Raw genomic sequence first — 12,980 nt, 5'->3', positions numbered from 1 at the left:
TTAAATTTTCAGAATTGATTTAGTCCAACTTCATATAAAAAAAATCAAGCCTTTTAACCAAAATTGCCATGACGCTCGTACATATTAAATTCGAAGAAAAAACTAAAAGTATAGGGAGATATGCAGACTTATAACCATCGATTATGAATTGCGTAAACGAAGAAGATAATTCGATGTTTTACTAAGTTCTCTCGGAATCCATAAACATGGATGTGTCCAATATTCCTGATATTGGATATATTGGGTGTATTTATTCAATTTCATTTTTTCAAAATTTAAACTATTTTAAATTGTTTTTAAACCTTTTTAAATACATAATGAAACATTCAAATCATGTCGTCAATTCAATATAAAATTGTGAAAATTTTCCTTTTTTCCGATTTCTTATTTTTAAATTTAAATAATAATTAGATTAATTTAAGATAAATAGCTTTACAGTACAATCTACGAAACAAATACGTCTAATTTTCAGTTAAGCGTAAAAAAGCACCAAATTGTTTTTCTCTTTGTACAAAGTCAAATTAAGAAATTAGAATTCTTGAAATCAAACCAATCACAGACAATGGAAAAAATTACTTAGCTTGTATGATTTATATTTGTATAAATAGCACATCCTATAAAACCAAACAATATCCTGTATTGAAGAACCAATTCTGAACTCATTTTAGTTTATGGATCATTTATTACCCACTTTTATTCATTTGCAGTCCATATTGTTGTTAGATAGTCTTTATAGTGGATTTTCTTCTTTTTTTTCACCCTCTCAATATTACAAATTTTATAGTTATTTTTATATGTTCTACATATCTTTTCTCTATTGTGATTTTTCTAAACAATGCTTAGAAAAATGGACCTCTTCAATGGACCAACAAAAATGATTTATTTTATAGTTTTAATGAAATTTTTTTTCGATTTGATTTCCGATCATATTCTAAAAGATAAAATAACAAAATATAACGCATAAAAATTGAAAATAACAAAGACCTTAGTATTTAAAATTTTGAAATACACGAAAATAATATATTCGAAATAGTGTTAGAGCTAGTTTCAAAAGGTAATGCATTTAAATGGAAGACTTTTTACTTGTTTGGATAAATGTATTACCACTCGATCCATAATTTTATTTAATATTTAATAATTTTCCACAATCATTTCACAGTATATACAGACACTGACACATTTCAAATTATTTGTTATCAGTGTGGCGACTATTAATAGATCAAATTACATTCACAGCATGGGAAATTAGCAAGAACTATTTACCTTAAATTGATTGAGTTACTTTTAATCCTACTGCGATAACGTCCTGGAGGCCAACGCTAACCACCTTTGAATAATTACGTTATTTGACTTATTATTTGTTATATTTCGGCTAGGCAGAATGTTTTATTTTAACCGTTTTGGTGCATTAGTGTATGTTGGGCTTAGTGAATACCTTCAGTACTTTTTTTTACATTTCAAGTAGTTTCTTGAAATTTTTTACAGAAAACTGTGCGTAAGAGATAATATAATAGAATTTTTTATCCTTGTTTTTGAAAATCATGACGAAATTTCTTAAACAATAACTAATTTATTCCTTTCTGGATTTTTTTACAAAGTCAATATTTGCTTAATTTCATATGAATATGTCTGTAATGCAATGATAATGTATTAAACAAACTTTTTATCCCCTAAAGTTAGAAACAAAAAAAAAACTCTGTTTACATAACATTCATTACATATTTAGAGTATAATAAATATTATGCACCCAATTCATGATACAAAACTAACTCCGGATAGTGTTGATAAGTCACTGCTTAATCAGATAAAATCGACATCAACTGTAGAAATCATTCAAATATCATATAACATGATTCACACACACGCTTTCAATTCGTATATTAGTGAAACGACAATCGTTGTTTCTCATATTATTAAATAAACATTTAACATAAAAGATACTTATGGTTCTTGAGCCATTTTTCATTTCGAACACGGTTGAAATTCATGAATATATCCTTAATGGCGAAGTTTCAAAAATTCGTTTCGAAAACTAAGGTTATTTAATGTCAGACGCCCGAAACCTTGAAAATTGAAAACTTGTAAATGTCAAACTTCGTATGTTTCGCTGTTTCGAATCTGGAATAGTGATGAGCGAAACCAGGAACAAGATTAAAACCAAGACTGTATTTGACTATCTTTGTTTAACAAATTTAGTGTAATGAGTTTAGCATCTTTGTCTTACTCATTGGTCTTGGTCTTACAATTCTTGTTTATTATTGCATATGTGTAAGAGAAAGATCAAAGTCAACACCAATTATGCAAGATAGATGCAGTTAAAAGGACCAAGACCAATGTATAAGACACCTAGCAAAGTTCAAGCCTAAGATAAAGACAGTCAAATAATTCTCGTTTTGGACTTATACACGTCAATAATCTGGAACAATGTGGTTTATATACAAATACCGTCGCGTCGTTTTTATGAATATTGAGAAATTTTTATCTTGCCACAAGCAAAAGTTTTAAGAAACTCTTTAAGAGGAAAGTCTTTAACTGTAAAAATATTCGTAGAAGAAAAAAAATAACGACCTTGATCATAGCCTGTCAAATTTGCAGCTATTCCGAAATGACTGTCAGCTATCACAACACCTGGATCTCATATTACAAATATTACAAATATTAAATAGAAAAACTACTTTTGAACATTGAATATCGGAAAATCACACAGGCAAGAAAAACGAAAAGATGAGAAATTGAAAAAAAATTGAAGAAAATTCCATAATGAAGTTTCACTTAAGGTTAAAAACTAATAAATAAATTTCATTCTTAATAACGAACAACAAATTTACATTGTAATAAACATAAACTTAAAAAAAAAAAGCCATGAAAAATTTAACAGTAAAATTTATGTTTACTACAAAAAAATATGAAGGCTTTCCTTTTATATTTAAATAAGGTATCATCATTGAAACGCACATCGGAGGCAAGCACGTATGTTGTTTGAGGTTTTAGTTTTGTTTGATACCTTTTTTAGAAAATTGCTTATATTAAAGGTTAATCCTTCATAACCTATATAAGCGCCTTGTATATGTGTTATGATGGGTTTGTATAATGTTATAGCACAAGCACACAAACCATCTCTCACATATTATTGGCTACTTGATGGCCATTTCTATGCGTAACACCGTGTCAGCTTGTCGAGTCGTCCGACACACACACATAAAGAACGTCTAAAACTAACTATGTAGCAGCTCAAGCATAATTCTATATGGTACCATGTTACCCTGAAAATCTCTTATTTTCCTTCTACATTGTTATACCAATTGAGTTTCCACATCGAAATATATGTGTTTTTGGGGGTTATGGGATGGGATAATATGGTGGGAAAAACAGTATGAGCAAACGTGTGGATAACATAAGCGTACACAATGTGTGTATTCTATGTTTATATTATGTATGATAGGTAATACTGGCTATTCACAGCACTTTTTTCCATGTAGGTTCGGATTCTTTCTACACAATTCATAATATTTCTGTAAAACTGGAAAATAATTCACGAAGATGCAATTTTAACACGCCAATATTTATACACATATATTTTGTTTAAATTTGTTAACCAATTTACGAGGTCGATTTTCATCCACTTGTTATTATGATATCGTAACTTGGTACATTACAAACGTAGTGCTCACTTTTTGTATTTACTAGATATTTTTTTTGAAAATCTTAGGTATTAATTTAAGAAGTTAAATACTTCTTTGATTCTTTTATCTGAAATAATTGTTATATTAGTTTAAGAAGACATACTTCTGATTTAGTAATCAACCCAATATGTGCGTACATTATGTTTGGTTTGATCAGAATATTTATTATTAAATAACATAAAACTTCATTGTGTTTACTTTAAAGAATCTCTGTTATCTTTAACTTCTTATAACTTTCACAACCTAATTGATTTTAAATGATAAAACATAAAATTTGGACAAAAATATAAAACAGTTATAAAAATATTTTTGCATTTTCTCAAAATTAATTGAAAGATGAATCGAATGAAAAGGTTTTGATTTCCTAGAAATCCTAGATGTCGGTGTTTATTGTCGTTTTTTTTTTTGTTACCCTTTTTTATTTGTCTTACCACCCAACCAGCAAACAAATCAAAACGATAACTAATACTCTATGTATATTAAGGCGATAAAAACCTGTATTATAGAAATTATGATTATCAACTGTATGATACATTGCACTTAAGTAAGACTCAAACTATTACGCTAAATTGTTCAGATAATACCATGATTGTGGAAATCGCGATTCACAAGTGATCCAAACATAACACAAAATCTTGTCTTGGTAAAACCCGAAAGTACTATAAGAATAAACTATGGAACACTATAGTTTAGAAATATTTACGAAATTGATTGAAATATGAATGACGTTTACACCCAATAAAACCGTAGAAATCTGCATGAAAGAACCGAAAACTAAATTAAGGAAAAGGCGAGTACAATATTGTCAAATTCCGAAATATAAGTCTATAGTTGAGAATTCTGCCTCAGCATGATTTTTATTATTAAAGAGTGGGATATCTCAATATTTGTGATCTCACTTCTAATACTATACCTACCAAATACTATACTTTGTCCACCTCCCCTATAAACATTTTCATTTATTCAACTGGACCAACAGACTGACCCATGAACGTACGTCCCATCAGACAGACACTCTTTGGTCAGTAGCATAATCATACAAAATATAGCAATGGTATTAGATTATTATAAGAGTAGCAGAGATCAGAGAAACGAGCATTCTCACAAAACAGTGGCAGGCCAATAATATTACAACACATCCAGAAATGTATGAAAATAGGGGGTGGAAGGTGCAAGGGTGGTTAGAGATGTTTTGGTGTTGGTTAACTCTCATAATAACACAACAATTCTATATCTAGTGTGACATTTGTACATGATTTGTAGTTGTTTGGTATAACTCTCCACACGTGTGGCACCATTTGGCACTCTACTGGTGGTAAGATTATTAAAGAATATACGAAAATATTATGTACATATAGCTTTTGTTTTTTTTTTCTTTTTGCACAAATTTTGAAGTGTATTTATTTATTGGCAAATGACAAGCATAAAATATTTTGCAAAAATTGAATTGCATTTTGTTAAATTTTTTTCAATTACGGTTCAATTTGCAACAAAATAAATACGGATGCGCTTTCTTTTCACTGAATCTTGAATTTTTAGTTATTCATCTATCCTTAATCTCTCAAGGCAATACAATCACCATACAAACAAGTCTTACAGTCGCCAATTACAAATTAAAACCCCCAATTAATTTCCAAAATTTTCTGTGATAAACGTATTTCACACTTTGTACTTTTGAGAAGTTGAAATGAGAAAAAAACGAAAAACAAGGAATAAGTAACGGAAATACAAATAAAGAAGAGGTTCAAGAGCTCGAGAAATGGGCTGTCAAAGGCGAGTTTAGACACTTGAATTTTACAAAATTTTAAAAATCCCCGACAAATTTTGAAACACTCTTTAATTACCTTTTAATTGAGTTACCTTATACACGAAACCACAAAAATTGAAATCAGTTTATCCGTTTAGGCGCTACGATGCCACAGACACACAGACACACACACAATAGCTGTCGAACTTATAACACCCCCGTTTTTTCGGTTTATGGATTAAATAGAGAATTCTTTCGCGTATCCCTTCAGACTTCTTGCATTTCTATGGTTTTTGATGTGAAATGGGCCTTCTCTGCAAAATGCCTTTTGTGAGCCTCGTTGAAACCTCGTATTTTAAATTCGAAATTCGTGGTAAAAGGCTGGTATTGTCTGCTTGTTGACTTTTATTTTTGTAATAGGCTTTCATCTCTAATATGTTTGATATGGAGCCAATACTTAAATACTTAAATTTTCCGTTTAATATATTTTTTCAGTATAGGTATTGACAATTACAACCTTTCATTAACTAACATTGTGAAATTTTTTTATGTAATGAAAATTATACTCAAATAAGGAACTGCAGATACAATCAGACAATTTTAACTGTTTTTAGAAACACAAAAATGATCTGAAATAGTTTGGATAAGAGAAATACATGTCATTTATATTTCACAAATAAATCATAAAATCAAAATAAGGTATACAAAGGTCGAATCGATCATACATTTATAAATAAAATTTATTATCCAAAAATAATAATATTACCATTTTTCTATGGAGCATATAAGGGGTAAGCAGAGAGAGCAGAACGCGCATAAACATTGTATAATAATATGGTGCACCAGATTGTACACAAATAATATGTCATTGTTACATCATACTTAAGTTATGTGTTTATAGTAAACTTTATATTCTCGTCTTGTTAATAATATTATTGTTGTGTTATTTTATGCACAGGCTGCAACAAATGTCCTAACAATTTCTTATAATGGCTGATGTTGGAAATAAAGGGCACCAAAATATATTATTAAAACATAGTTCACAGTAATTTTGTTACAAAAATAAAGTATAGTTCGTTTAGGAATATCAACATTTATTTACATTTTGTAAAATGTTTTTAATAAATTTTTATTTTTGTTTTCGTACTTTATGTCAATACGTCCACAATCAAAATCGTTTATATACTAAAACAAGCTGCTTATTTTTTGAGTGCTTGGAGTATATATTATTATTGTATCAGTATCTTTGCCACTAGGGTCTGAAACTCTACCTGTTACAACAAAACGAATACAGCCCTCTTCTAGCATGTTGACTAAATTTTTTATCACTTTAGATGAAGAATTTTCACTGCACGGGCAGAAAATGAAGTTGGTTTATGAAAATCTTTAGAACGATTAAAATTCCTAATTAAACAAAGAGAAAGATATAGGTTAGTGGCATCATTGTGCGATATCGCATATAAAATATATATAAAACGTTGTTTTGCTAAAAGGAGATGGGAAAACAATATTTGAATTCTTATAACATCTTTGTTTTTAATTTCACTTTCATCAATTTTGATTTCACTTTCAAATTTTTCATGGTACCAAGTCTAGTTTAACATTTTTTTTGCATGATATGGCTATTTCGGCATCTGGCAACTACCGTATTAATTTACGAAAAATGTATATCTTTAAAAAATCGTAAGCGATTTCTAGGTTAATTTTTCTTAAAACCTTTACTTTACCATATAACAAAGTGTGACTAAGCAACAATGAGTATAATAAACGGTAATTTATAATTAGAATTTCCGTTAGGGATAGGTTTTCAAAAAATCCTAAAATGAATTCAAACATTACGATAGTTTGAATTCAGTTTCTTAGTCATTTATATTTTTTGTATGTGTAAAAATCAATGAATTGCAAGGAGGGTCGCTACATTTTTGCTAAAATAACCCAAATTGTGTATTGGGGTTACTCTTGACGAGTAGTCCTATTTCTAATTAAAATATTATATCTGGCATAATACTCGCCTAAAACGGAAAGACATATTGCTTTATTAAGACCTATCTTAATATACACTACTCAGTGTAAGGTCTGGGATATTTTCTGGGTAAATGTCTTTAACTATTCGTCCCATGAGGCCATATTAAGTCAGACATATGCTCTAAATACGTCTATAATTGCATACTTTTGAATATTTAACATCCATATCTCAAAATGTCAAATTTTTGAGGAATTTGTGTGGATGAAGAATTATGATCTGTTCATCAAGAATCAATGCTCGAAACCAACATAATACCAAAAATTTTTATCGACATTCTTGTCCCACATATACAGTAGAAGGCCCAGATTTTGTATAAAAGTTTCATTTGTCGATGTTTTTCATTGAACTATACCATTTTATTCACAAATTTCAGTGTTACTATCACACATGTGACACACCAATTTACTCTCTCTCATAGAAAGTTTACTCTTTCTTTGACTAACTTCCTAGAATATAGTAACTATGTGTATTGCTATGCTGCTTGTGTTTAAATATTACAGGATATTATAACGCGCCCTTTGCACTTTAGTTATTATAAAATAATAGTATTATATCATATTAAATAAACGTTGTGTATGGTGTATATAAGCTGTACAGAAAATTAGGGTTTTTCACATTTTCTTTCTCCCCACAACTTTCCCTGTAATATGTATGATCGTTTTACTTCACTCACTGTGTTACATATTTTATTAGCGTTGTATAAAAATTCAATTATAAGTAAAAAAATTGTTGACACTTGAATATATATTAAGGTGGTTTGTCCATAAATTAAGAGATATAATTTCTTATATAAAACACAAAATATTTCAAAAATGAATCAATTCTCATTATTCAAGGGTCAGTATAAATTTGGGCAACCCATTTTATTAATGAGAATTATCGTGGCTAATTATTTTCACTTTCAAAACTTTTTTAAGCTTGAAGCACAGTCAATAATACAATTTGTAGCTTGATGCACAGTCAATAATATTTTCTGATACTCCAGCTCAAGAAAGTTTCCATTTTGGTAAAAATGACTTAATTTTACACATTTTTCGATTAAAAATGATTAAACTTATAAATTAAAATAAAAAAACTTTGTAATCTTTTAATATAAAAAAAAACTCTTTATAAGATGGAGCGCTTAAAAAGATTGATATATATTATCCTTATCTCACAAAAATAGTCCTCGAAGTTTGTACACAGCTTTAAGAAACTTTTAATCCATTTCATATGCTAAAAAATGCATTCAATTCTATTATGCCATTTTTATTTAGATCTTAAATGAATATCAAACATTATTTATGATATAAATGATCGTTTTCAAAGACACTAATAATTAAAAGATTCCATTGTTATTCTATAATTCACATTTATCTACCACAAAATTTTCCTTTTATTAAATTACACGATAAAAAAATACGTTTTTCACTTTATATTTTAATTTTTTTTATCAATAAAAACCATCAGTGAATAGTTTCATTTAAATCTAAGTTAAGATTTTCGAATTCATTACGTAGGTACATATCGTACCAGATGAGACAAAGTTTTGTTGATAATACAGCTTTAAGTAAGTACGCGAATGTTTTGCATTCTCCCCTTTTTTTTGTACACCACGACGTTTGTATGTTTTCCCCTATATTTTAATAATAAATAAGAAAATACCAAATCCACAGAATTCTTCAATCAAATGTCACACAATTTCTTTTTAGATTCTACAACGAATCATTCATTCATTGCATTTCGTTTCATTTCTCTATATCGTTCGTTATCTATTTGGTGAAAAGACAAAAAATATATATTTATTTAAATGAAGAAACTTAATTTGATTTTTCATACGAAGTAAAAGTTTGATCAAGAAGTGAATCATTTTTCTTTTTTACGTATCCATTTATTGGAAAATGAATGGTTTAATAATGAGGCCTTCAATTGATCGGAAAAAATCTCAGTAATTAGAAAGAAAAGTTACTGTTAAGCGTATGTTCATCATTTCATAAAAAAGAAAAGTTTCTAAAATTAGTTTTTTCACAATTATTTTTCTCCAAATCAAATTAAAACTTAATGAAATGACCAAAATATTTTAGAAAAAACAATTTAAACACATTATTCGTGTTAAATATTCGAAAATGCCTCTACTTTCTTGGTGATTTCTTGACACAAAAACTACAGAAAACATCGAGGTTTGAATATTTTACTAATTTCTTGTAATAGTTTAATGATCATTTTAACAAGGGGTATAACAAGATATCCCGTAAGTCTTTAATCGAATTTCTTCTAAAAATAAACATGCTTGAAATGAGCCATCAACGCGGAGCCAATATTATGAAATAATTATCAAAAATTTGGATTAAAATTTTCCTTATCTTATCAGTTGAATAACGTGAATAGAATGAAATATATCCATAAACTATAACGAATTACTTAATTTGAATTAATTACTCAAATAAATTTTTGGACAGCAAAGAGAAAAAAAAACATGTACTTATACAATAAAAGTATTGTCGATCGAATTATATACTTTATTTTAAAGGGTCACATATGCAAAATGTCTGTTCGAACCCATAATAGTAATAACCAAACTATGAGATCATAGTGTTTATAATTTTATACATATAGGGTTTTATATTACGTATATGCATAGATGAAAATGATATAAAATAAGGGATGAAGAATGAAGTAAGAGCTCGAGATGACAAGACACCCCTTTGATGTAATCCATTTCCTACATACATATATGCATATATGTATATATATGTACAGTATCCAAGTCAAGCGGAAATTGTCACCCCCGTATATGTGATTAATGTCTTTTCTCTGAACAAATTGTCTAGAAAAACATTGTATCACAAACAGCAGTGCTCAGCATACCCTGAATTCAAACGTTTGATACAAGATGGTTCAGTCGTTAGAAATTATTCAAAAATACTATTGACTTGACGACGCAATTTGTTTTCATTATTTTATGGCACTTCGAATCATTGCAAAAGCAAGAAACCTTACAATCCAAAGCCTAAATTGTTGAGCCTACAAACATGAAAATTATTATCTTTTAAAAGCTTACGTTGTGGTTTTGATACTAAATAACTTAATTTTGAAACAAATTTTGATTAAAACTAACTACTACGAAAATAAACTGAATTCTTCTGATATGTACGGAAAATTTGACAAGTTTATAGTTTGTTTTTTTCCAAGTAAAACATATTTTATGAAATAGAACCGTATTGAAACAGACTCAAATGGTACCAATTTCTCAAATCAAGTGCTTACTCAAAAGAAATGATCCTTCAGGTATTTTAACAGAAACTTGAAACTGGAAACGGTTTGTTCTTGAATAATGTATTTTCCCTGAAACAGCCTGTATGTTTTATATATATGAATATATAATATAATGAATAATGGGTGTAAAGTTAACCCAATATCACAATTTATCCTTTTGAAATGCAATTGAAAGTAAAACGATATTATATATGCAACATATTCTGTTTTTTTAAATATAATAATATGCATATAAAATTTTATATAGTTATACCTATTTATTTTTTTATCTGAAATATGAGTAAACCTAATTATTGATTAAAATAACAATAAACAAAGTGTTTGGACGAAAGATGAATTTAAACATTCTTAGAAAATACTCACTTCCTATTCAAGTTATCTTTTTGTTTACTAATTATCAATGTCGACTCAAGGAACAAATACTCGAAATAAATCAAATTCTGGGAAATTTGATATCTATTTGATGTATTTTCGAAAATACCTGCAGCTTTAAAGCTTCAAACACCGATTTCGAGATTTGGGTTAACTTAGTAGTTTTCTTGTTGAATCATTCTTGTTTTAGTATTTTACACTTTGCAATTTGTGACCTATGCGTTCTATATATTTTTAATTTTGCCGTTTACTTCTTCCGAACAACCAAATTTGTGGGTATTTCGAAACCAACTAAATTTCAAAAATCTGAAAACTGTAAGAAACATATCACTTCCACGAGTTGTTTGAAAAATATTTGAATATTTTATTTCAATACACAAATAATACATAATCTATAAGCAAAAACAACACCAAAATTTTCTTTTCCAAGTTTAGTAAAATAAAAATACACTTATATATTTGGAAAAAGAAAAAAAAAACATCATGAAACACTCAGAAATATTATAAGAAAATAATGTTTTGTATATTATTTTGAGGGCATATATCCATTACATTGCATTTCCCTAGATAACTATTACACATGAGGCACCCATGGCAAATTTTGAGTGTATTATTCATAAAAAATGTATAACTATATATGAGACCACCTCATGTCTTACTTCTTATTCCTTATTCATTGTATAAAGTGTGTCAATTTTCATAGAGGTTTTCCATATTTTTTCTACACTGTGAAAGTAAGTTTTTTTGTTTTTGTTTGTTTGTTTGTATGTTCCGCTTTTACGCAAAAGCCACTGAATGGAATTTTAACTAAATTTATCAATAATATCACTCATACAACAGGCAAACACATGGTATAAAATTTATAAAGACATATTTTAATAAAAATTTAATTAAACCATGACATTTCACTACGCCACCTCTCTTTACAATATCATTGTAAAGTAAAAATAGTAAAGGAGATACAATTTTTGACCATCTGCCCAATCGAATTTTCTGATATACTGAATCACTATTTTACTTTGTTTTGAATTAAAAACTTTACATACACTTTTACCTATGTAAAGCAAGCTATGTCCTTATTTTGAGTGAATTGGAAGGGGGATAAATGAGAGCAAGATGAAGACTGTAAGGCGGTAGTCTTTACCTTTAAACCTAGTGGAGCAGGCGGATATCATGCTAGTAATAAATAAAATTGTCAATAATATCAATATTGCGTCAAATAAATCCGCTAACAAATAGATTTTCCAAGACTATATTTATAAACAATAATCTATAAAAAAAATATTCAAATTTTTTGAAAAATTTGTATTTATTTACACAATTTTCAAATATTTAAATATTATTTTACAAAATTATTTTATTATTCTTTAACAAACTAATTGTTGATCGTTTTCCGGAATGAAGGTGCCATTTGTGATTTACACCCTGTTACAAATGTTTACTTACATTAGAAGTGAGTCAAGTGAAATGAATGCATGAAAATTGTATACAAAATGTTTTTTCATTTCACATATGCGAATTGTGGCGTTTGTAGGGGGTTGGTGGTGGTTTTGTATTTAAGGTATGAGCGGATCTCAAGTATTGCTGCATCATTTTCTATATATGTATAAGAAAACTATCGTCTCCAGTGAAATATTAGTACGATGTGTGTTGAATAATATTTTGGAGATACCAAACAAAAATTACATTCTCTAGGTATATGTAAAAAGGTATATCGCGACGTTATTTCTTTTCTCTTTGAAAGTTGTTTTTCTCATTGAATATATGTTTGTGTATTTGTTTTGAAAGTATTCGACACCGGAACATTAAAAAATTCTATATTTATTTGCATATTTATGCAGGTGAAAGCTAGACTGCGCAAATATGTTAATAAGGACCTGATGATTTTCCTAATGAA

The 12,980-nt window shown here is 28.3% G+C and overlaps 1 protein-coding gene across 3 annotated transcripts in view; it reads left to right on the top strand.

Moving 5' to 3' along the window:
- The window catches only part of LOC123294097 (homeobox protein homothorax), a 530,011-nt gene that overhangs the window by 504,694 nt on the left and 12,337 nt on the right, over positions 1-12,980 (top strand). The window lies entirely within an intron of this gene.

The sequence above is a fragment of the Chrysoperla carnea genome, chromosome 2 (assembly GCF_905475395.1).
Source record: "Chrysoperla carnea chromosome 2, inChrCarn1.1, whole genome shotgun sequence".
NCBI classification, from domain to species: domain Eukaryota; kingdom Metazoa; phylum Arthropoda; class Insecta; order Neuroptera; family Chrysopidae; genus Chrysoperla; species Chrysoperla carnea.
This window is presented reverse-complemented; position numbering and strand designations above follow the sequence as displayed.